This window comes from Saccopteryx leptura, chromosome 5 (genome assembly GCF_036850995.1).
Source record: "Saccopteryx leptura isolate mSacLep1 chromosome 5, mSacLep1_pri_phased_curated, whole genome shotgun sequence".
In the NCBI taxonomy this organism is placed as follows: Eukaryota; Metazoa; Chordata; class Mammalia; order Chiroptera; family Emballonuridae; genus Saccopteryx; species Saccopteryx leptura.
Genome location: NC_089507.1, coordinates 29,529,540 through 29,552,583, shown reverse-complemented (window position 1 = coordinate 29,552,583; position 23,044 = coordinate 29,529,540). Strand labels below are relative to the sequence as shown.

General features: G+C 46.8%; 1 protein-coding gene across 8 annotated transcripts in view; it reads left to right on the top strand.

Moving 5' to 3' along the window:
- APBB2 (amyloid beta precursor protein binding family B member 2) overlaps window positions 1-23,044 on the top strand; it is a 392,308-nt gene that overhangs the window by 346,847 nt on the left and 22,417 nt on the right. Inside the window, exon 1 of one of the 8 annotated variants that reach the window (XM_066387013.1) lies at window positions 18,074-18,211. The exons of the other annotated variants lie outside the window; for them this stretch is intronic. The gene's annotated coding sequence lies outside the window, so the exon portion shown is untranslated. Of the gene's footprint in view, window positions 1-18,073; window positions 18,212-23,044 lie in introns of those variants that run through there. 8 annotated transcript variants of the gene reach the window in all.

Below are 23,044 nucleotides of genomic sequence, written 5' to 3'. Positions count from 1 at the left end.
GTAACAGCTGCCTTATTTTTCAGGGAATGAGCATAATATGTACTAGAATTTCACAAATAACCTCTCTCTCTCTAAACCAAACCTTTTTTAAAAAGTGTCTTCATCCTCCAAACCCCTTTTGTGTACTTGCTCTGTGTGAGCACCACACCTGGTGCTAGGATGCAGTTATCTAACGAGGGCCTTTACAAGAACAGATGTTTCAATACCGCTGACTCCTGTGAACTCAGAGTGATGGGCCAGAGAATACAGAGAGCCCTAATGACAAAGCCTGGGGGTCAGGAAAAGGGCACCTCTGAAGGGGTGCCAGGGGTGGTCGTGAAATGGGTTCATGGAAAAGGTGGCATTTAAGCCAGACCTTGACTCGGCAGTAGTACATAGTTTGCAAAAGAGAAGTTTAGTCTTGAAGTTGTGAAGGCACTACATGCTAATTGTGTACAGACTCATTGAAAAGTACCTATTGGAAAAAATTAATTTACTTAATTTGTTCATTATTAAATATATACTAAGCACTTCCAGTGGGTCAGGAAATGTGCTTGCTGCTGAAGTATACCGGGGAAAAAAGTCCACAGGGCCACTCTTGGGTTCTGCAGTTTGCTAGAAGGACTCACAGAACCCACCACAGCTGTGTTACTCATAGTCATGGTTTGTTACAGCTAAAGGGTGGGGGTTAAAGTCAGCCAAGGGAAGAGTCACATAGGGCAGTCCAGGAAAGTTCCGAACATAGAGCTGACCTTTCCTCGTGGAGGCGTGGACAGCCTAACTTTTTCAGTGTTGATGTGTGACAGTGTGCATGGAGTATTGCCAACCAGGGAAGCTCATCCGAGCCTTGGTGTCCAGGATTCTAATTAGGGCTCCATCAAGAAGTCTGGTTGACTGTCCACATGGCTGATCTCAGTCTAGACCCTCCCCTAGGTCACAGTGTTAGATTATCTAATGTGACCTAAGACAGCCCCAACCCCCCAGGTAAACAAAAGCACCTGAATCAGGTATGACATTCCATGGTCTTAGAGTTCACCTCCCAGAGCCGAGGATAAAGGCCAGACCTCTCTCCGGTCAAGGCTGAGTTTCTTACTCTACAGAAACAAAACCAGACTAAGTTTATAAAACTCACCACGAAGTGGAAGGAGACCGGACCTCTGAAGGAAAAGTCTGGGATGCTGAGGGGTGGGGGGGCGGGTGGGTGGTACTGCCGGTGAGGGTGATTTCCCCAAGGAAAAGGACTGAGATCTAAAGGAGAGGGACGAGGCAGGTGAGCAGTGCCTTGAAGAGCATTTCAGGAGGAAGGAACCCCTGGGGAATGGCTCTGGGTTCCGTACATGTTCCAGAAACTGGAAGAAGATGAGGCTGAGCAGAGAGAGAGAGGAGGGAATGTGGTGCAATGTTGTCTAGGAGAAGACGGACCAGATCCCAGGTGGCCTCAGAGACCCTGCAAGTGATTAGGGACAGTATCGCCAATCAATGAGAAGCCATCACAGAGCTTTATAGTAGGAGCATGGATGCTCATATTTGTAATTTTTGTTTGTTAGTTTATTTATTGAGAGAGCCAAGAGAGACAGGCGTCACTTTAGTTGTTCATTGATTGCTTCTCATATGTGCCTTGACTGGGGGATCTTAAGCCAAGCCAGTGACCCTAGGCTTCAGGCAAGCAACCTTTGGGCTCAAACCAGCAAGCTTGGGGTCATGTCGATGAGCCCATGCTCTATCCACTGCTCTACCACCCCACCAGTCGGGTGTAATTTGTGTTTTTTTTAAAGGGACACACGTGGCTATGAAACCAGCCAGTGTGGCGGGAAACAGGGTGACTGTCAGAAGAGCACTGAAACCATCTCAGTTATGGCAGTTAGGACTAGGGTGGTGGCAGTGGAGTTGGGGAGGGGTGACAAGTTTGTGAGAGCAGTCAGAGGGAGAGTTGGTGGGTACTGTTAAGCAAGACTGTTCTGCCAGCAAACCCTAAGTTGTCACACTGTCCTGTCACCTATGGGACAGCCCCATCTGATTTGTTGCATCTACTCTGCTGCAGGCAGAGACTCAGACCACCAAACCCACTGGAATTGTGTCTAAGGAACAAAGGGCAGCCTCTGAAGGGGTGCCAGGTGTGAGCGTGAAATGGGTTTATTGCTCCAAACCTGGTGATTCTTTTCCAGCAAGGCCTCCTAGCTACATACACCCTTGATTTTCCATGTATGTTTCACATTTTCTGTCTGTTTCCTTTTTTTTTTTTTTGTATTTTTCTGAAGTTGGAAACAGAGACAGTCAGACAGACTCCCGCATGCAACCCACCGGGATCCACCCGGCACGCCCACCAGGGGGCGATGCTCTGCCCCTCCAGGGCATCGCTCTGCCGCGACCAGAGCCACTCTGGCGCCTGGGGCAGAGGCCAAGGAGCCATCCCCAGCGCCCGGGCCATCTTTGCTCCAATGGAGCCTTGGCTGCGGGAGGGGAAGAGAGAGACAGAGAGGAAGGAGGGGGGGATGGAGAAGCAAATGGGCGCTTCTCCTATGTGCCCTGGCTGGGAATCGAACCCTGTCCCCCGCACACCAGGCCGACGCTCTACCGCTGAGCCAACTGGCCAGGGCCTGTCTGTTTCCTTTTAAAAGGAATGTATGAAACTTTGACTATGGCAGAAGACATGGCTGATGTCCCCAGCCTATTTCACTTTGTTAATTGCTCAAATAACTTATTCTTGCCCAGAAACAATTAGAAAGAGGAAGGACTTTCAGTACACACATAGAATATAGTCAGAGACCTTGTATTTTCCTTTCAAACTCTATTTTGGCCAACGGCTGGCCAGCACTCTTATTTAAAATGCTGTAGCTTAGCCAACTGGACACTTTCCTGCTTCCAGGTATGAGTTCTCAGCTAGCGGTGACAGCTTTGGGATGCTAGTGTCATCTTGGCTTCAGGTCAATAGTAAATGAAAGGTGCCTTAAGAGATGCAGTGATCAGAAAATTGGCGTGTAGGAGTGAACTGCTTTTAAGGGCTTCATGTAAATTGGCAGAGAATCTGAGAAATACCTGTCAGCTCAGTTCAAAACTTGCTTGCTGGCTGAGTGATCAAACTACAGTTTGCTTGAGGCTTTCTGGCTCTGGTTTGCGTGCCGCTCCACCCCGCCAGGATCTGGCAAGATCTTGTTAGACCCCAGAAAGCCGGGCCTGAGGGTATGTTGGTGGTGGAGGTATTCCACCCTTCCCTCTGCTCGCCCCGGGGCCGGGGCGTTGGTTGCTGGGGGCACCTGGCGGGGCACCTGGCGGAGCCGGGCGCGGAGTGGGCGGGGCGGCGTCCCACTCGCCTCTCCAGCAGCCAATGGGCGGCAGCGGAGGATGGAGAGCGCTGGCGGGCGGGCGGGACGCCGAGAGGCGCGGAGGCCACTCGCTTCAATTTGAGACCAAAGGCACACGCCGCTGCTGGTGTGAGCGGCAGATCAGGCTACCTGGTGCCGGGGTCCTGGTCTCGTCCCGCTCCCGGGGTGGCATCCCGCCCAGACCTGGGAGGACGAGGTGAGGAACGTGGGGAGGGAGCGGCACGCCTTTGTCTGCAGGTGCGTGCAGAGGGAACGAACCGGGTTGGAGCCCGGGCTCGCTCGCGGGGACAGCGAGGCGGCCCGGGAGACCCGCGGGACAAAGGCTTCCCCCTCCCTTCCTCGAAGTCAGCGCTTAGGGAGGTGCCTACTCAGGGCGGCTGGGCGGGGTGAGGAAGGGTCTTTCAGACCCGATGGAGGGAAGGAGGAGGATTGTATGAAATGCGGGAGGAGGGAGGGAGGAGTTTTTCGGTCCCAGTTTACCCGCGTGGCGGGAAGCTGTTCAGTGGTGGCCTGTTCAGATGGTGTGCACTGGGCATCTCTGTTGTGGCCAGTGTTACAGAACTGAGTAAATGAGTGCATTTATCTCACATGCCCCCTGGGGAATCGCATTTATGTCTTCTCGTCTGTTTGTGGTGAGAAATAATTGCAGGGTCTGGGTAATCCAATTTTTGGATTAAAAGCAATATGCTTTGGTGTGGAAAAACTACATTTTCCAAAAATTTTTATTATATGATTTAAAATATTTGGTGTGACTTCTATGTGATGAGAAAATATCTCAAATTCCAAAATGTAGAAAAGCAGGCAACTCATCGCGTGCCTGCTCGTGGCATTAGAAAAGGAGTCTTTTTTTTTTCCCCAAGAAAAACATGATTTAAATAGTGCTTTATTGGACTATTTTACTACTTTATTGGATTCTCAGGGAATATGTGCCTTTCCCACCTATTATCTGTTTCTTGTCCCAATATTGTAACCATACATGTCTATCGATTCCCTAATTAATGCGTTAGCTGTGAATCTTCATTATTGCCCTGGGAGAAAGAAGGCAGAAGAGGAGGCAATCAATCCATTAGTCTCTTCTTTTTCAACTGCAACTGTAGCCCAGCTTGGACATGTATTATGAAAGGTGGCTTCTGGCTGTCTTCCTCCTGTTGTTCTCTCTCTGATGTTAAACCACTGAGCAGTCTGGCTCTTCAACAGGCGTGCTCTGACACAAAAGCAGTTTTCTCCCTAAAGTTCAGCTCTTTGCTGCGACCTTTTAGCTGCTTGCTTCATAGAAGGAAGTTTCAGGTGTCCCGAGGCCTTTCCCAAGAAGTTAGAAGCACAGCATGCTGTGATGAAAACAGCCCTAAATCTGCATGCTGTAAATTGTCTATAATTTTTTAAATTATAGACGGTGGCTGTGTTGTCCAAAAAGAAATATGGATAAAATGCCTAATGGGGAAAACACGTTCCACAAGCTTCAGCCATTGTGGTTGAAGAAGGGGCAGTTGTCATTCCTGGCGAGGCAAGGAGGCTCAGTGAAGGCATGCGCTATGCTCTGGTCTGGTCAGGAACGCCACCTTTCTGGCAACTGGTGTATTTCTGTGTTCTTCTGTCATGCCTGCAGGTCCTAGCTTTTGGGCAATGGGAGTAATTTACTTAAGTCTTTTTTAAGCACCTACTAAGTACCAAGCCTTGGCAATAATAATTAAATGATAAATGCAACAGGTACCTTCTTGCTTTCTTGGAATCACACTGTGCTGGCATAGGGCCCATTTCAGGTCATCTGATATGTGTGGATGACACTGAGGAACCAGGAGGATGTTGCTGCAGGCTGCTGCCCTGGAGAGGAGCTGAGCCCAGAGCTGTAGGTGCAAACAGGTGGGCCGAAGACACCTCCACTCCAAGGGTGGAGGTATTCATCAGATCAGTGGGTAATTGTGCACTGGAATTGTCTTCCTGAACCTGCTAACCTTGATCATGAATACCTCCCAAAAGAGTCTGGGACTTCTCCCACGTGGCAAGAGGTGACCCATAGGACTCTCTCTCTACTTTTGTGGGGTTTAGGGAATGCAGTGATGACACATAATGTCTTACTAGCCTCGGTTTTCAGACTTCTCAACAAATCCCTAGGACCACATGAAAATATGATAAATAGTAGTGTAACTTATTCTTTTAAGTGCCTGTTTTTAAACACTTATGAATATAACATTTTTGAGAAATTTGTAGACCTTTGGATTTCTCTGGTCCTGACATACTACCTGGCATAGGACACTCTCCAAAAATAATTGAATTGTTGAATGGGCAGATGAATGAATGTAGATGAAATGTTTTATTTTCTATTTTTAGGGTTTAACTATGACCATCTCATGTACTTGACATTTATAATCTATAGATTAATTTGCTCTTTGGCAGATATGGGATATCTGTGTGTCAGGCAGCTTGTGAGGTATGCAAGAGAATGAGACAGGCAAGATTCAAAGAGGCAGGAGATAAGCCAGAAAAACAATTCAGAAGTAAGATTAAGAAGCAAGATGATATAGACAGTCAACAGCACAAGGCAACCAAAAATAGCTTAGTGGGTACGGGGCCACTGAGAGGCAGCCCCACGCTCACAGGTGACGTCTGGAGCTGAGCTTGGAGGTTGAGGAGAATCCAGGCATGTGGAGAGGAAGGTGGAGCATTTAGCCTGCCCAGTGATCAGAAAGGAGGCCAGCGTGGTTGAAGCCAGGAGCAAGAAGGCCGTGGGATGCTCTGGGGTGGAGGAGGTAGGTGAGGACAAGTCCTACTTTTTGTCTGTGGTTGAGGGTTTGGGTTTCTTGTTAATGCCCTGAGAGGCCTTTGAAGGGTGGTTGCGAGGGGAGTGCCATGATCTGTTTCATTAGAAAGACTCAGTGAATGCTGTTAAGGAGAACGGATGTCAGGAGCAAAGGTGGAAGCTGGGGGACCAGTTAGCAAGTCCTGGTCCAGGAAAGATCAAAGTAGACCTTTCCTGAGGATGAAGAGAGGACTGTGAAGATTGAACTGGCAGGATGGAGTGTGGAAGATGCAAGAGAAGGAATAATCTAGAGCCATACCTAGAATTTTAGATCTGTTGTTTGCTTCTGTTGGATATAACATTAATAGAAATAATGACTGTATGAGGACAGTAATGCAATGGAGCAACTCATTTTCAATTTATGTCGTATCAGGACCTTGACTTAATTTTGTTGTATTGTCCAGTGGGGATGAGCAGACTAGACAGATTCAGTGGAGTGTGTGCACTTGGCTCTTTTTGTAAGACATTTTCACCCTCTGGTGCCCTGGCTCTCTCAACTGACTACCACACCTTTGGGCATTTTCTCTGTTCTGTCATAAAACTAAAGGATCAAAGTAAGAAAGAAGATTGTTTTAAGCTGTAATCCATGCAAAATAAGTCTACCTTTGCTCCTAGTTTTATAAGAAACCATTGACAGTTGCATTTGAAGTTTATTTCACATGCAATATCCTATGTGGTTCTAACAACTGACATTCTGTCAAAAATAAAACTTGTTCCATATGTTTTGTTTATTGAGTTGTGTTGTTTTGTTTTTTTTTACAGACAGAGTCAGAGAGAGGGATAGACAGGGACAGACAGACAGGAAGGGAGAGAGATGAGAAGCATCAATCATTAGTTTTTCATTGCGACACCTTAGTTGTTCATTGATTGCTTTCTCATATGTGCCTTGACCGTGGGCCTTCAGCAGACCGAGTAACCTCTTGCTCAAGCCAGCAACCTTGGGTCCAAGCTGGTGAGCTCTTTTTGCTCAAACCAGATGAGCCCACGCTCAAGCTGGCGACCTCGGGGTCTCAAACCTGGGTCCTTCCACATCCCAGTCTGACGCTCTATCAATTGCGCCACCGCCTGGTCAGACTCCATATGTATTTCAAATCAGAAATTCCTTAGTAACTTTGCCAGAAACCCACTGAGCAATTTGTGAGCTAGAAAAGCCGTTTCCTTGACTCTATAAAGTAGAGAGAGGAAATACTTGGTTTCTGATAGGTTTTTTGATGCCCTCCTTCTATCTTGAGATTTGTGCACCTGAAAGTTTTCAAAGGTCAAGGAACTTTGGTTTTGAAACCAACTTTGGCTTGGTTTTGCAAATATCTGTCTAGATAGATAGATAATAGATATAGATATGCATATATATATATATATATATATATATGCAGAAAATATTTCTACAGTCAAAATCTTAGGCAGATGAGAAGGGGCAGAAGTGATGGGCTCCCAGCCTTCTGATCGAAAGCCTAGACTGGTTATCCTAGAACATGTAAGCTTTTCTGGGATGAATAAATTATGACAGTTAAAATAATTATGATCGAGGAAAAGCAGCTGCAGAGAGCACGGCTGACACACGGGGCCAATGTGGCCTGATTCTGTCATGTCAAAGCATGCATCTGTTCTCCAGGTTACATGAAAATGCTGTTTTCAAGGAGACCAGTGTGTTCGTATTTTTATTTTTCTCCCTCTGACCCCCTTAAAGCATTCTCAGAAGACTCATAACCTGCTAGTTACCTTGTTGAAATAAAGTAACTGGGCAGAACTCCGTATGAATTCTGGTTCTTGTGTTGGGTGTCCATGTAAAATTTCAGTTGAGTGGAAGGTTCTTTTGGTTCCAAAGAAAACCTGGATGGGAAGAGAGCTCTTATTCCTGCATCTGGGTGCAGTAGTTTCTAGCTGGCCAGCGAGTTGGTCGCCTATAACAAGGATTGTTGCAGCATCTGAGCCAGTCACACAGGTTTAATGCACACTTGTTCTAATGCTCTGCTGTTAGCATTTTGAAATCCTTAAGAACTTTTCATTTTGCATCAGGCTTCACCAATTGTTTAGCTGGTCCGAATCTCAGTTTTTGTCTACATTTTATGTTGTTGTAACCCTGAGTCAGGTTGTCATTTAAGCAGGCTTCAGCACCCAGATTTTAAATATTTTGGGCTTTTGGGCCACGTGGTCTTTGTTGCAACTGCTCAACTTTGTCATTGTGGCACAAATGCAGCCAGAGACAATAGTAAGTGAATGGGTGTGGCTGTTTTCCAGTGACACTTTATTTATAAAAACAGGCAGGGCGTGGATGGTTTGTGAACCAGGGGCCATAGTTTGCAACCCCTGCTTTGGAGGACCTGAATGGAGGCCTCTGTGACAACCGAAATAGGGACCTTCTTTTTTGGAAGGAAGAGAGCTTGAAGTCACCTTTGGCCAACTTTGTGGTCTTCTGAAAGCCAGACTCCGAAGAGAAGTCCTGGAGAAGGCTGGGCTGTTATGGCAAACCATTATTCAGACATTCCGCACTTCAGCTTCTTCAAGATGGTATGTTTCTTTGTCAAATATAAACAAATATGGGCAATAAAAGGAAGGTAAACTCAGACAGTAAAAATAGAATGCTACCAGGATGGGATTATAGTTTGTTTCTGTTAATACTGTATTTGATGAGAAAGAAAAATATTGCTGAAGCAAGGAGACTGGGTGCCTATAAAAAGTAACCTTACTGCATAGGAAACCTAACTTTCACCTGCAGGGGAGAGTTAACTCCTGTTAAGGTTGCTTAGCACCTCTGAGGCGGGAAGAGGGGAGGCTCTGTGCTGCCCAAGAGTGTAGCTCTTCCTGCTTCTCTGCCTCAGGCTGTGTGGGAATGCATTGTCTGGTTTCTTTCTCCTAGATGATACACAAAGGTTTATTTCTGTTTGAGTACAATTATTAAGAAAATGATCTGGGGAGTCAGTAAATCTTGATAGAAATCAGTATACAAGGCAAATTTATATATTGATTTCTTTAGAAGCAAAAGCTGTTTTTCATTTAGACAAATGTTCTGAAGAAGAAATCTAGTTAGGGGCTCTGGAAATAAGATTGTTGTTTCTGCTGGAGATGATCAGAGTATAGATTTGCTTTGCTTTTAAATAGAGTCACAAGAGATTAACTTTTTCAGAGCTTGCCTCTTGCCCATTCAGATGAAATATATGCTTTATTAAAGTTGTTTCAGACGACATGAAAACGGAACGTAAAGTCATTTTTAAAGTATTTCTGTGATAAATAGTAACAGGAGAAAAAAGTCCAGCCAACTCCCTTTTATTCACAGCATTTTTCTCTTAGGTTTTTACCAACCTGATCATGTAAGAGGAAAGTCCTTAGTTTACCCTATTTAGTTATTTATTCAGTCATTCAAAAAATATTTATTGATTGCTTACTATGTGCCAGACAGTGGTGACTGAATAAGACAGAAAGGTTCCTGCTCACGTGGCTTTTACTTGTTTGTGGGAGACATCAGTCTGGTTGTTGCACCAATTCAGTGCCAACAGGAATCCTCAATCTGGGGTGTGATGAAGAAGGAAACTTTATTTTATTTATTTATTTATTTTTTGTATTTTTCTGAAGCTGGAAATGGGGAGGCAGTCAGACAGACTCCCGCATGCGCCCGACCGGGATCCACCCGCATGCCCACCAGGGGGCAATGCTCTGCCCATCTGGGGCATTGCTCTGTTGCAACCAGAGCCATTCTAGCACCTGAGGCAGAGGCCATAGAGCCATCCTCAGCGCCCGGGCCAACTTTGCTCCAATGGAGTCTTGGCTGCGGGAGGGGAAGAGAGAGACAGAGAGGAAGGAGAGGGGGAGGGGTGGAGAAGCAGATGGGCGCTTCTCCTGTGTGCCCTGGCTGGGAATCGAACCGGGACTTCCACACGCCAGGCTGATGCTCTACCACTGAGCCAACCGGCCAGGGCAGAAGAAGGAAACTTTAGTCAGTGCAGAACAGTTCAACTGTGATACAGCGAGGCTGTGAGAACAGCGGGACTGCAGAACAGCTCAGTTGTGATACTGGACGGCTGTGAGGCAGCCCTGGGGCCAGGCCCCTCTCTGGCTGGCCAGCTCTGCTCTGCTCCTCAGTGGTCTGCCCTGTTCTGTGCCAGTTTGCGTTGGCCTGCACTGGTGTGCTCCAATCTGCTCTAGTGTGACATCTGCAGTTGTTTAAGCTCATCCAGGGAAATAGTCATCAATGGGAAGGGAAAGTGAGCTCCCCAAGTGTTTGGCCAGGGGCCGCTGCCTTCATGGCCGTGCAGGTTCTCATTGGATTCGGGCAGATGGTAAAGAAACAGTGAGCCAATAATGGTGGACCATTCCGTTTATTAAAGTCTTGCACTGGCGGCCTGACCTGCGGTGGCACAGTGAGTAAAGCATCAACCTGGAACGCTGAGGTTGCTGGTTCAAAACCGCGGGCTTCCCTGGTCAAGGCACATATGGGAGTTGATGCTTTCTGCTCCTCCCCACTTCTCTCTCTCTCTCTCTCTCTCTCTGTTTGCTCTCTTTAAAATGAATAAATAAAATCTAAAATAAATAATTAATTAAAAAAAAAAGTTTAAAGTCTTGCACTGGCCAATGAGCTTCCCTGTTTACACAGGGAAGACCGCTTCCCTGTCATTCAGAGCTCCCAAAGCCCTGACGCATTCTCCAGGTCCACACCAGGAGAATCTTCTCCGTTCCCCTAGAATCAAAGGCCCCACCAGTCTCAGCGGAGCTCGCAAAGCCTCTCAGCTCTGGTTCCCTATCTGCACTTCTTCTCTGTCTCCAAAACTGCCTTCTTCCTCAGCACCCTTAATTCTCTCTGCTCTCTCTGAAAAAACTTCTGGCGGGGGAGGGGGGGCACAAAGACCCCTCCTTCAGCAAACATTAGCAAAACAACGGCCCCTCCCAAGCAGGAATGCAGTCCACAATTTGCAGTCAACTGCCCTGCTCTGAAAGCAAGCATTTAGGTGGCTGCCCAGCTCCATTTTTTTAACAATAAAAGGGAGCAAAATTTAAAAATACAAATTTTACCAAATCATTTGCCCAACACCAAGCTGGAAAGCAGCTGGCTTATATAGACAGAAGTTCCTTTCCCTGGACCCTGATTGGTCTGCCCTCATGCAAATGAGGACTCCAGATCCTCAAAGTTTGATTGGTCCTAAAGGCACTGTCCTGATTGGTCAGAATGAAGCTGCTCTGACTGGTTGGTGCTGCACATCCCCCAATTGAATGGGAAAAGGCTCAGTCCTGTCCTTTGAAAAAAGATTGCAGGAGTTCCTCTAATAAGGGCTAACTCAGATGTCTGAAACACAGTTCAGGAAGTTGGTTCAATGTAGACTTTCCCTGAAGTGCAGTTTGTTGTGAGAGGCACCTGTGTAGAAATGGCTGCTGGGCTCTATTTTTTTTTTTTTTTTAATGTGAGTCCAGTTAGCTACCAGGAGCCCTTCTTAATAGATGTCTTGTGTCTCAGGGTTCACAGGGAGAGGGAAGGACCAATAATGAGGCAGAGTAGTTTTAGATGGCTGAGAGTGTTGGCAGTGACTGGGTGGTCCAGAGGGTTGCTTTGGAGGTGATGACCATAAGGAGGAATCCTCCATGGCAGACCTGAGGAAATAAGTGATCCCGGCCGCAGGAACAGGGAGCACAGAGGCTCTAAGCCAGGGGTCCCCAAACTACGGCCCACAGGCCGCATGTGGCCCCCTGAGGCCATTTATCTGGCCCCCGCCGCACTTCTGGAAGGGGCATCTCTTTCATTGGTGGTCAGTGAGAGGGGCATAGTTCCCATTGAAATACTGGTCAGTTTGTTGATTTAAACTTATTTGTTCTTTATTTTAAATATTGTATTTGTTCCCGTTTTGTTTTTTTACTTTAAAATAAGATATGTGCAGTGTGCATAGGGATTTGTTCATAGTTTTTTTTTTTTTATAGTCTAGCCCTCCAACGATCTAAGGGACAGTGAACTGGCCCCCTGTGTAAAAAGTTTGGGGACCCCTGCTCTAAGACCTGTGTGCAAGTTGGAAGATAGAAGGACCCAGGTGTTGCTGGAGCCTAGTGGGCAAGTCAGAAAGTGAAGTCAGAGAGACAGATGGGGAGTTTGAGGAGGATCATAGCAGTAAGCAGGGGAGCCACAGGGTGAGAGGCTGCTGTGTGAAGGATGAAGCCTCAGCCTTTGCCTGGGAGAGTATTCAGACCAAACACAGCACTTAATCTTTGTCACCAGCTGAAACAAAAGACAGAAGGACAGAGACTCGAACAGAGAGCTGAGGCCACCTCTCTTCACCAAAGGGGTGGGGCTCTGAGAGAGGCAGGCTTAGCTGCCATGTGCCTCAAAAACCTAGAGCAAAAGAGAAGGGATTGCCCAGGCAGACCTCTTTCCACTCGTAGGGGGGGCGGGGAGCAAGTTAAAGTTAAATTCTCTGAACCTTAGACTCCTTGTTTGTCAACTGAGAGTCTTGAAATGCTTCCTCTGCAGAGTTACTGTGTGGCCAAATAGACAACCAAGTCAGAGCCTGGTAGGTAGCAGGTTCAGTAAATTGCTATCTTGTTATAAGCTATCGTCATCTACTTTTGTGTAGGTATTACTGAGTTTACAGAGCATCAGTGTTACAAACTCAAAGGATTTGCTGCTTGGGGTGTTCTATTCAAGAACATGATGGGAGCAGATGCTTCCTGCTCCTCCCCTTTTCTCTCTCTAAAATGAATAAAGTCTTTTTAAAAAAGTATATACTCTCAATAAAGAAAGAGAGAGAGAGAGAGAGAGAAGAAAAAAGAGAAAAGATGTTTTTGCCTGGTAGTTTTATTTACTTGCAGCAAGTAAAGGAGACAGGGTTCCCCTCCAGCGCTCTCTCTCCCCTGTAGGGAGACTGGGCCGTTGCTCATGTGCACTGTTGATTAGTTACACTGGCTGTTTAGTTGGCGTCTTCTTTGCAGTTGGCTATACTTACCCAGTTGCAGTTCGAGTCACAGTTCAGGTCAAGCTCATCCGGTTGCAGCTGTGTCTGCAAAATACTGTGCTACATTTTAGCATTTAACAAGAATAGCGTTTAGTAAGAACACCTAGACCTTGAGACCCTTGTCCTATCTAACATCAGGAATAATGAATCTATACAGATGGAAGTTAGCAAAGTTTAAGTGAAGGCCAAATGCCTTGGCTTTTTGTGTCATCTACACTAGTGTGCCTTCTGTCTGCACAAAGAAATGGGGATTGGCAATACCATGATAGCCCAAATGCTTCTGAAAGTTTAGAAACTAACTTAAGAAATGTGCCTTGCCCACAAGAGGCCCTTCACGTGGCTGGGTGCATGGAGTGAGAATTCACCCACAGGCTCACCATGGTTTTAACCAGGAGCCTTGTTTCTGCCTTTTGTCATTTCTTGCATGGAAACCACTTTCCCTGTATAGAGATCTGTCATCTCTTCTCTGTATCAAAGTCTTTAATAGTCACATGTCCCTTGTCAGATAGGAGCCTTCTGGGAATCAAGTCAATTTTGTTTGTTTGTTTGTTTGTTTGTTTTACCATCTCAACGTTCAGGAAGGCATCCAACCCATGGTTTCACAATTCAGGTATAATTTACATGATTTTATCTTTGTGCCCTAACTTCACACCATGAAATTGTAGCACAGCATGAGTTATTTCTCACTTTGAGAACTAAATTTAGGTTGTTAGTGTATTCCTTGGCTCAGATATTCAGAAAAGCAAGGTGGTTGTTGTTTTTTTAACTGTAATACAGAACAGATAAGGGCAGACTCATTAATTTGTGCTCTCTTCAAAGATGGAGGTTTAAAATCTCGCTTTCTATTTGCTCTCAAATATCCTTTTTCCCTACTAGTAAGTTGATTGGTAACTATTGTCTTCTCTCCAGTAGCATGAGGAAGTCCTCTGTTCAGAGGGATGTGCCTTGAATTTCAATGACCTTATACCACTTTAGATCCTCAGCTTCACACTTAGTCCAGTTGAAAATGTAACTCCCCTTACAGGTACAGGCTGCACCGTGGGGGGGGGGGGGGGGGGGGGGGGGCGGGGAGCAGGGAGGTGGAAAACGACCTTGCTTTGCAAAATAAGGGGCATACTTGGTCAGAGGCAGTTGTTTCTGCAACAGCCATGGGGTCCTAGGTTGACCTTTTCCCTGGGCCGAATTTTCTGAAACTCACTGGATACCACATGGTAAATTTGCATAAAATCAGGATTCAGTTCAGGTCAGAGAACTTTGCCCTGCAGGTTGTGGATGCTAAAGGGGTTTGTGAATGACTTTCGGGAATCATTGAACCTTTGTCCCCACCGTCCTAAGATTGTGCATAAAACTGTGGGTCTGTGCACATTTCTTTCCGGAGTGTTTTCATCAGATTCCAAAAGGTTACATGCTCCGTAACAGGTTAGGAACCTTCCTCTTGGCCGACCTCCTCCCTTCTCACCCCAGTTGGTTACCACAGTGCTTAGCATGCACTGCAGGGGCACATGAGAGCCTTGTGCGGATTCATAGGAATCCTCACAGCACTCTGAGGAAGTGAGTACCACTGTTACTCCTGTTTTATAGATGAGGAAACGGAGGAACATAGAGGCTAAGGGCCTTGACCAAGGGCAAATAGCTAATCAATGTCAGGGTCTCAACGGCTGTGCCAAATATAACCAAACACCAAATAAACTGTTAGGGTCAGGAGCTGGCGGGGAGTTATCAAGTCTGAGTTTTTACTTCACTGTCACATGGAAGATGCTGGCCTGTGCTGGTGGTCAAAGGACCCGCGGTGATGAAAGACAAGCATCTCCAGGTAGCACAGAGCAGAGATCTCGGCAGAAATGGAGCCAGCAGTACACAGGTCCACTCTCTGTGCTCAGTTTGTGAAAAGTAGACAGTTGTCGGTTGTGCGCCACAGGAGAGGTAGGTGCGGAAATACAGCCTCTTCCAAAGAGCCGACCAGACATGGGCATTCTGGTGTGCTGTTTATTTTGAGGCGTTTCCTATTCACTTCGATGCCCAGTTACACATGCCAAGTAGTTCTGTTATTCCAGGCTTATTTTAATGAAAACAATGCCAATTACTCCCACATTCATTTTTTCCCAAGACGCAGCTGCTGAATGCATGCAGATCAGGCAGCCCTGGGTGTGTACTGGTGTGGAATGAATCCTGGGGTTTAATTCTCCCCACTGGTAGCTCGTACAGCGAGAAGGGAGTCAACTTGTGCCTGACTCTAAATTTAGCCTTTTCCACTCTCAGAATGGTGTGTCTCGAGCAGCAGCCCAGCTTTTGGCAGATGTTTTATTCCCAGCAAATTTATAAGGTGTCAAATTGGTGGAGCAGCTGTCAGCGTGACTCTTCTGCATTTTTTAAATGACATTTCAAAGATCACTCTAATGTCCCTGTTTATAGCTGGTTTTTCACTTCAACACTTAAATCAAGCAGTGTCATTTTTTTAGATCAGTCCTAAGGGGGGAAGTGAACATATCAACGTTATATCTTTAAATGAATTGCTAGTAATGGGTCTGATACACAGTGTCCAAGGCTTCAGTAGTGATTATACACAAAAGAAACAGATCGCATTCTCAGGTTTCTGGATATAAGGTGATTGGGCAGTGTTTTAGCCATACACGAAGCATAAGCTTTTTATTTTAAATAAAATGTTTAAAACATATGATATAAATCAAAATGTAGTCAAAGAAATGCTACATGCTCATTCTTTATAGTAAGAGTCAATGCATTTAACACATCTGTTTATGATAAAAATCTGAGCACTATGCAACTCCTTGACCATCTAATCTGAGATGTCCAAGACTAAGAGAGGTTAAATGACTAATGTTTACCCAGCAGACTAGAATCCAGGTCTTCGGATCCTTTGCTGATGATCTGAATTGCCTCCAAAGACTAAATTTGATAATGGGGACAAAGCACAGCAGAGGGACATGAGCGGGAGGTGACTTCCCTTCAACCTGTGGTCAGTGGTACCCAGCACATCCAGGGAGAGGGCCACAGATCCTTCCCCCCATGACCTCCCTTCCATGGGAAACATCCATTCCAAATGCTGTCCAGCACGACCCAGCAGAGACATGAAACTATCAGATGACTAAGTGATGACAGTTATAATGATGCAGTTTTTGCACTCGGTTAGATGCCAGGGACTCGAACACACAACAGCTCATTTAATGTAATTCTCATGATTGCCCTGAGCCAGGTGTCCTTATCCCTTTTTCGCTGGCGAGGAAGCAGGTTCCAAGGGTCACACCATCTAACAATGTGCCCGGCACACAGAGGAAACCTGGGAAAACGGGAAGGTAGGTAACACACACAAAGGAACGCAGCTACCAGCGGAATATGAACACAGCGCTGTCCTCAGCCGAAAGGGCTTCTCTTGGGAGTTTTCAACCCCCTTCTCCTCCTCTAAAGTTCATAGGTCAGAGAAAGAAAGAGAAGCTCCCCACTTATCTAAAACCCCGGGTTCTTTGTCCATATCTTAAACACGTGTGCAGAGCAACCTTCTGGGTCATTTAGAGGATAAACCCATGAAATGGTTCTGCAGGACTGTGAAGAAGTATGGGGTACCCATCATAGGTACATTCCAAAAAAGACTAAAACTAGAGTCCTGCAGAGTCACCATCATCAAAGCCTGACTCCACCATGCCAAAGCTGTGTGACCTTCCACAGGTTCCTCAACCTCTCTGAACTTGTCTCCTTTTCTCTCAGTGAGAACAGTCATATTGACCTTGTCAGATAGCTGTTAGGGCAACACAGAGCCAGAGCTCACTCAGTAAAGGCTACTTGTTAGGAGTGTGACCGTAATAATCATATATATATATATATATATTGCAGTGCCTTGGGGCGTGTACATCACAGGGGTTTCCCTCAAATGTTGAAGTAGGTATTTACCTGTTTGTATTAAAAGAGTCACATGCGCTTATTGTGTAATAGTCAAAAATTTTATTAAATTTCTCCGTAGAGTCCCCTTCAGATAACAGTTGACAGTCTGGACGGATGTCGTGTTGCTCCAGACTTTTTACTCTGTATATATTATAATACACACTCAAACTTGGTTGTTTTTCAAATGAAACCGTGTATCAGTGACTTGGATTGTCAGCCTGTCTGGTTTCCCCTGCTAGTACCCCACGTGGTCATGGCTGTGTCAGGATGTGCAGCTCTGACTTGCCCCTTAAGGACGGTGGCTCCCTGTCGGGCGAGCTTGCTATTTCACACATGGTTTTTGCTTTCATATCTGCAGGGTCCTGCTGGCTGCCCTGGACCCTGGCCACAGGGCACCTGATAAAGCAGGTGTCTGTGGAAGTTGGGTTTCTTCCTTGCCTCCGTGTCGCCCAGTGCCCCCGCCGCTGCAGCCCATGTGACCGGCTTGGGGGCTCTGCTCACAAACTTTTTCAAACTGGGCGTGAGGAGACCAGAAGGGGGATGGTGAGCACTCTGGGTCAAGAGGTTAAGTGACTTCATTAGGGTCACCCTGGTGGCGCAGGGCAGCTCCGGGGATGGCACTCCTCAGAAGCGTTTGACCAGGAACCCCGGAGTGCTCTCCGCACCTCTCCCCGTTCCGCTCCTCTCTTCCCTGGCACGGCTGTTTGCCTGTCCTGGCCCTCCCACCTCTGCCCCTGCCTCGGGCTCTGGCTGTTCCCCTGCCCTGTGTGTGCCCCCTCCTGCGCTGCTGCCCTGTCGTGATGCCTATGGGTGAAAGTACCTACAAAGTGCCTACATTACAGTGTCGGAGCTCTGTTAATAGACTGTCAGGGGTCTTAGTAAAACGGGCAAGGCTCTTTCCATGTCATTGTTTCCATATGTTATCTTTTTATTGGGAGCAGGTGAAGCTGGGAAACGAAGATAAGTGGCCTGCCAGTGTTTACTGCAAACTGTTTCCTGTGTTTGCCTGGCTATTTTAAGCACAGTTACCTCCCCCGCCTGTTATGTTGCCTCTAAACTCATCTGGCATATCTTGGCTTCATTGTAACTGGGGCTCAAAATACACACTTCTGTGCAAAGAGTTCAACTAAAATAAGCACCAAAAGGTTATTAATTGCAGCCAAGTTGGGGCTAAGATGGGATGTCAGTGCCGAGTTGCCGCTAACAGGATTATTTTATTTATGGAAGCTGCGCGAATGCTAACTTGTTGTTTTCTGCTCTGCTCCCTCATGCCTTCCCGGATTCAGAGAGAGGTAACCGACTGATTTTCACTTCTCCCCCTTCCTGCTGTCTTTCGTGTCTGGCAAAGCCCACTCGCTTTCTTCCTGCCCCATTGCCATTCGTCACAGCATCGTTGTCTTTGAAAGGCAGAACTTTACTTTGTTTTAACCTTTTCATCATCGTCATTGTTACGTGTCCTACTTTTAAAGCAGACTGTGGAATTGCATCTGAGCCCGTAATCCGCTGTTGAGTTTGACCCTGTTTGGGGGATGGGCGGTGTGAAGAAGGAAGTTGGTCTCTCTCCCTAATGGCTGAGAAAAGCCTGATGGGCATGCAAGGTAGTTACCTGATAGAAATAGTTAGGTCATGTGCCAGATTGTGTAAGGAGGTTTTTCATGCTTCTTAAAGAATTCATATTAGGACATGCTTATGTGAGGTAGTCTCTAGAATTTTATCAGTGAGGTTTTATTGGTAAGGGAAATAGCCAGAAGGACTGGCTCAATTTTAATCTCGATTCTGAGCTAAATAATGTGGAATTCGTCTCTTCCCTGCCCGCATGTGGAAGAGCAGACTGGAAAGGATTATAACTGAAGTGAAAGGCGCGTGCCCCTCAGGTCTGCGCGTCCCTGGGGCGCTGAGTGGACGCCTGCGCACTTGGTGATGGGAGAATTGGAGGTGCCACTCTTCCTTAGCTCTGCCCCTTCGGGCAAGCTCCGTTTTTCCCTTATAAAATATTTTCAATTACAGTTTACACTCGGTGTTACTGTGCATTCGTTTCAGGCATACAGCATCGTGGTTAGACAGTCATATACATCCTTTCCAAAGTGTCCCCCTCCTATATTTCCGATATCCACCTGTCACCACCCGTAGTTACTACGACATTACAGACCATATTCCCGAGTCTGTACTCTCCATCCCTGTGACTATTTTGTAACTGCCAATTTGTTCTTCTTAATCCCTTCACCTCTCCATTTTTGATGGAGGAAGAAAGTTCTGAATTTTGTCGTTTTGAAAAGAGTGATCGTGGTTACTGCTTGGCGGAGTAGAGACGCAGGCAGTCGCCCCTTTGCATTGGAATCCGTCTCAGGTGAGCTCCCGCCTGCTTGGGGCCGAGCCGCCTGCAGCTGGTGGCCCACCTTCTTCCCAGAGCGCGAGCACTGTTGTCTGCTCAGTGGTGCGGAGGGGAAGGGCAGGCAGAGCCGGGGTGGGGGACGCGGCCAGCATCAGTCTTCAGAGGGCACGGTAAAGAGAATCTGCAGACTTGATCTCTGGAGGTTCGGTTCAGGAGGGTGAGGGCTGATGCAGCTTGGGACAGGAGCTTCCTCATCTAAATAACAAGTCCTGTGTGAGCCAGTGGTGAGGCTGCTGTTTGCTAGTTCCTACCCTCAGGGTCTTTTCACTGGGAAGCGTCCCTCTGAATATTAACAAGACTGTTTTAGAGAGGGCTACAAGTTCTGGTCTGCCCAGGCCACCCGATTGTTGGCAGGTGGGAGAATTTCAAATCTGCTCTCTGCACAGCCAGGGTGGGCTCCTGGAGGTGCCCCGGAGGGTCCCGTGGAGGATGCCTTGGCCCAGGTGGTAAGTTCCTGGGATGCACCTTTTATGAACTTAGCATCTTCTTACACTTGCAAGGAAGGAAAAAGAACATTGAGTTTACCAAGCTTAGAGCCTGAGCTTTGTGGTATTAGCGAAGCTCAGATGTGGTGTATGTGCCGCTGGGTGAAATTAAAACCCAGAGTCGTGTGTGTGAGTGTGTGTGAGTGAGTGTGTGTGTGTGTGTGTGTGTGTGTGTGTGTGTGTGTAACCTTCTGGACTGGCCATCTAGGAAGATGCCATTTCTTACTCCCTTTCTCCCTCTTCCCTCACCCCAAAAGCAAGACTTTCAGAGTACCATCAGGAAAGGAGAGCAGCTGAGCACAGGAGAGCTGGCAGTCTGGAAACAGGACTCCTCCCGCAGACGCTGTACAGGTGGAGCAAAGAGGAGAGAAGCCCTTGATTGCAGATGGCCAGAAATGGGATGTTTAGATCAGCGGTCTTTGCTACTGTTTTGTCCTTCTTTGCAGATGGGGCCTGCCCTCTGCTGTAGTAACAGCTCTGTGGTTTATAGCCCCTACAGACAGATCAGCCGGGGGGAAAGGGCCTTTACACACATTTCAGGGCGTCTTAATAGAGTTCGTATGACTGCAAATGGTTATTAAAGTATCCCTCGTGGATAAGGGGACAGTATTTCAAAGTAGGCTTTCCTTTGACTTCTTTAACACCTTTATAATAACTACCATTAAATCAAATACCTGTCACGTGCCGGCCATCACACGTTCCTGGCTTCAAACACAGTGTGTATTTGGCCTGAGCAAATTCGGATTCTCTGAAAGACAGCATCAGATCGTGGCAATGTGTTAAGGGACACTAGCAGAGGAGGTTTGGTGACAGGCTGAATGGAAGGGGTCTGATAGAAGAGAAGGGAGTGTTGCTGCCAGACAGGTCCGGGCTGTCGTGTTTCTTACAAGGTCAACTCGTTCTGGCTACTCCAGAAAGCAGAGCTCGATCCCAGAGGCCCAAGTTGCAGGGAGGCAAGTTTTATCCCAATATTTAGAGAGTGTGTGTGTGTGTGTGTGTGTGTGTGTGTGTGTGTATTATATATATATATATTCTGATTATATATTATATATATTATATATATATATATATATTCTGATTCACTAGGAAGATCCAGCAGTGGAGAACAGGCTGACCCATTAAGTGAGAATCTGTACTACTGAAATGGTTTGGGTACCACCTGCCCAGGTTGCTGTAGATGGGTCTTTGAAATGTCTCAAAAGCCACAAGCAGCTCTTTGGCCCCTTGAGTGTGGCTCTTCCACAAAATACCTAATGATTAGCAAAGGCCAGCTTAGAAGTGCCCTAATTAAGTTAATATAACAATGTACCTACCTATGTAGTTTAAGTTTAAAAAGTTTGGCTCTCAAAAGAAATTTCCGTTGTTGTCCTGTTGATACTTGGCTCTGTTGATTAATGAGTTTGCCGACTGCTGGCTTGGTAACCAGGAAAACGTTTATAGATGCCTCTTGAAAGCCTTCTGAAGATAAACACATAAGCAAATTCTTTTTATGTAATAGTGTTGCAGGGTGGAGATTTAGGGAAAGGTGAGAGGATCTGTCTTGGCTATTTTTTAGTAAAGCCCATTTGAATAAAGAATTGTTCATTCCATAAAGGTGGATCAAGGCTGTACAAGGCGATTAAAGTGCTGTTCAACTGAGAACAGTAAAAGCAACCTTTTGTTCTTTTTCTTTGAGGCTAAGAAATTGGAAGCTGTCATGTAAGATGTCTTAGCACTGGTGTTTTCCCTGGCAGAGCTGGGGGCTGGTCGTCTGGGGAATAACTACTGAGGTGAACAGCAAAAGGAGAGGAGCAGAAAGAGTTGGAAACAACGAGGGCTCAGTGAGCAAATGGTGAGACGTGGTGATTCCTGGTACTCGCTTCTGGTACAGTTTACAGAAGAGAGGCAAGAAACTCCCGCTCTAACCCTCCCGGCTGCTGGTTTCTTTAAAATGCAGTGATTCCCACGACTAGAGGAAATCAGCGGGGCCATACTCTACGTGTTGGGAGCAGGGGATGAGTTTCTGGCCCAGCATCACAGATGGAGTGAGCTAGAGCAAAGGACAGAAATGGTTCTTGCTGCTGAGTGTCAGACAAAATGCTCAGATGGACAGACATGTGGAAGAGTTTACTGGAGAAGATGGGACCTGAGGCGTGGAGGTGCATGGTGCATGACCACGGGAGGTGCCTGGTCATTTGGGGGTGGTGCAGAAGCCCGTCTGAGCCGGGACACTCCCAGTGGGATGGACACCAGGCAGCTGGGGGCAGGAGTGCCACCAAGGGCTCCTCAGGTAAAGGCTCTGCCCCGGCAGCAAGCTGACCACACCCTCACAGTGTCAGAGCCACTGGGGCACCTGGTGCTTTTTCTTCCCAAAGTCATGTGAGCAGCAGTGGGCTGATCATAACCTTTTCTGTTTGCAGTCTGTCAGGAATATTCCAGCTTTAAAGGTTTGTTCATTGTAAAGCAATTTTGTGTCCCCCTTAGAATACAGGAAAATCTCTAGATTGTACTAAATTGCTTTTACCTACGAGCAAAAAGTTAATGGTCTTTCAAGATTGGGGGAAAAAAATCTACCTGGAAGGCTGAGTTGGGCGACGTATTGATCACTGTTGAAGCTGGATGGTGGGACAATAGAGTTTACTGACTGTCCTCTCTGCTCTTGTGCATGTTTGAAAAGTTCCAGAATGAGAAGTTTAGGAAAAAAGAAAAAGGTGCATGTATTCTATTCCTTTAACTCCTCTACTCCCTCGTCTCCTACAGCCGGGCCCCAAACTCTGTTCTCCAGCGAAAGGGCCCAGGACGCCAAGGTCACCACAGACCTCCCTGTCCCTGAGACCAGATGGCCCGTCTCCTGCTGCTCAGCCTCTGCCGCTCTGGGGACTTCTCCTGAAGTGCCCTTTCTTTGATGTCTTCGGAACCAGCCTGTCCTGGGCTTTCCCCCTTCCCCATACTCTTCCTCCGCCCTTTCACTGGAACTTCAGCCTCAACTAGGCGTTGTTTGTTTTTTGTTTTTGTTTTTTGAGAGAGAGAAAGGGAGAGAAATGAGAAGCATCAACTCATAGTTGTGTCACTTTAGTTCATTGATTGATTCTCATACGTGCCTTGACCCGGGGGGGATGAGGAAGGGGGGCTCCATCCAAACCAGTGACCTCTTGCTCAAGCCAATGAGCCCATGCTCAAGCCAGCAACCTCCTGGATTCGAACCTGGGACTTCGGAGTCCCAGGCCGACGATCTGTGCACTGCACCATCACCAGTCAGGCTCAAGTAG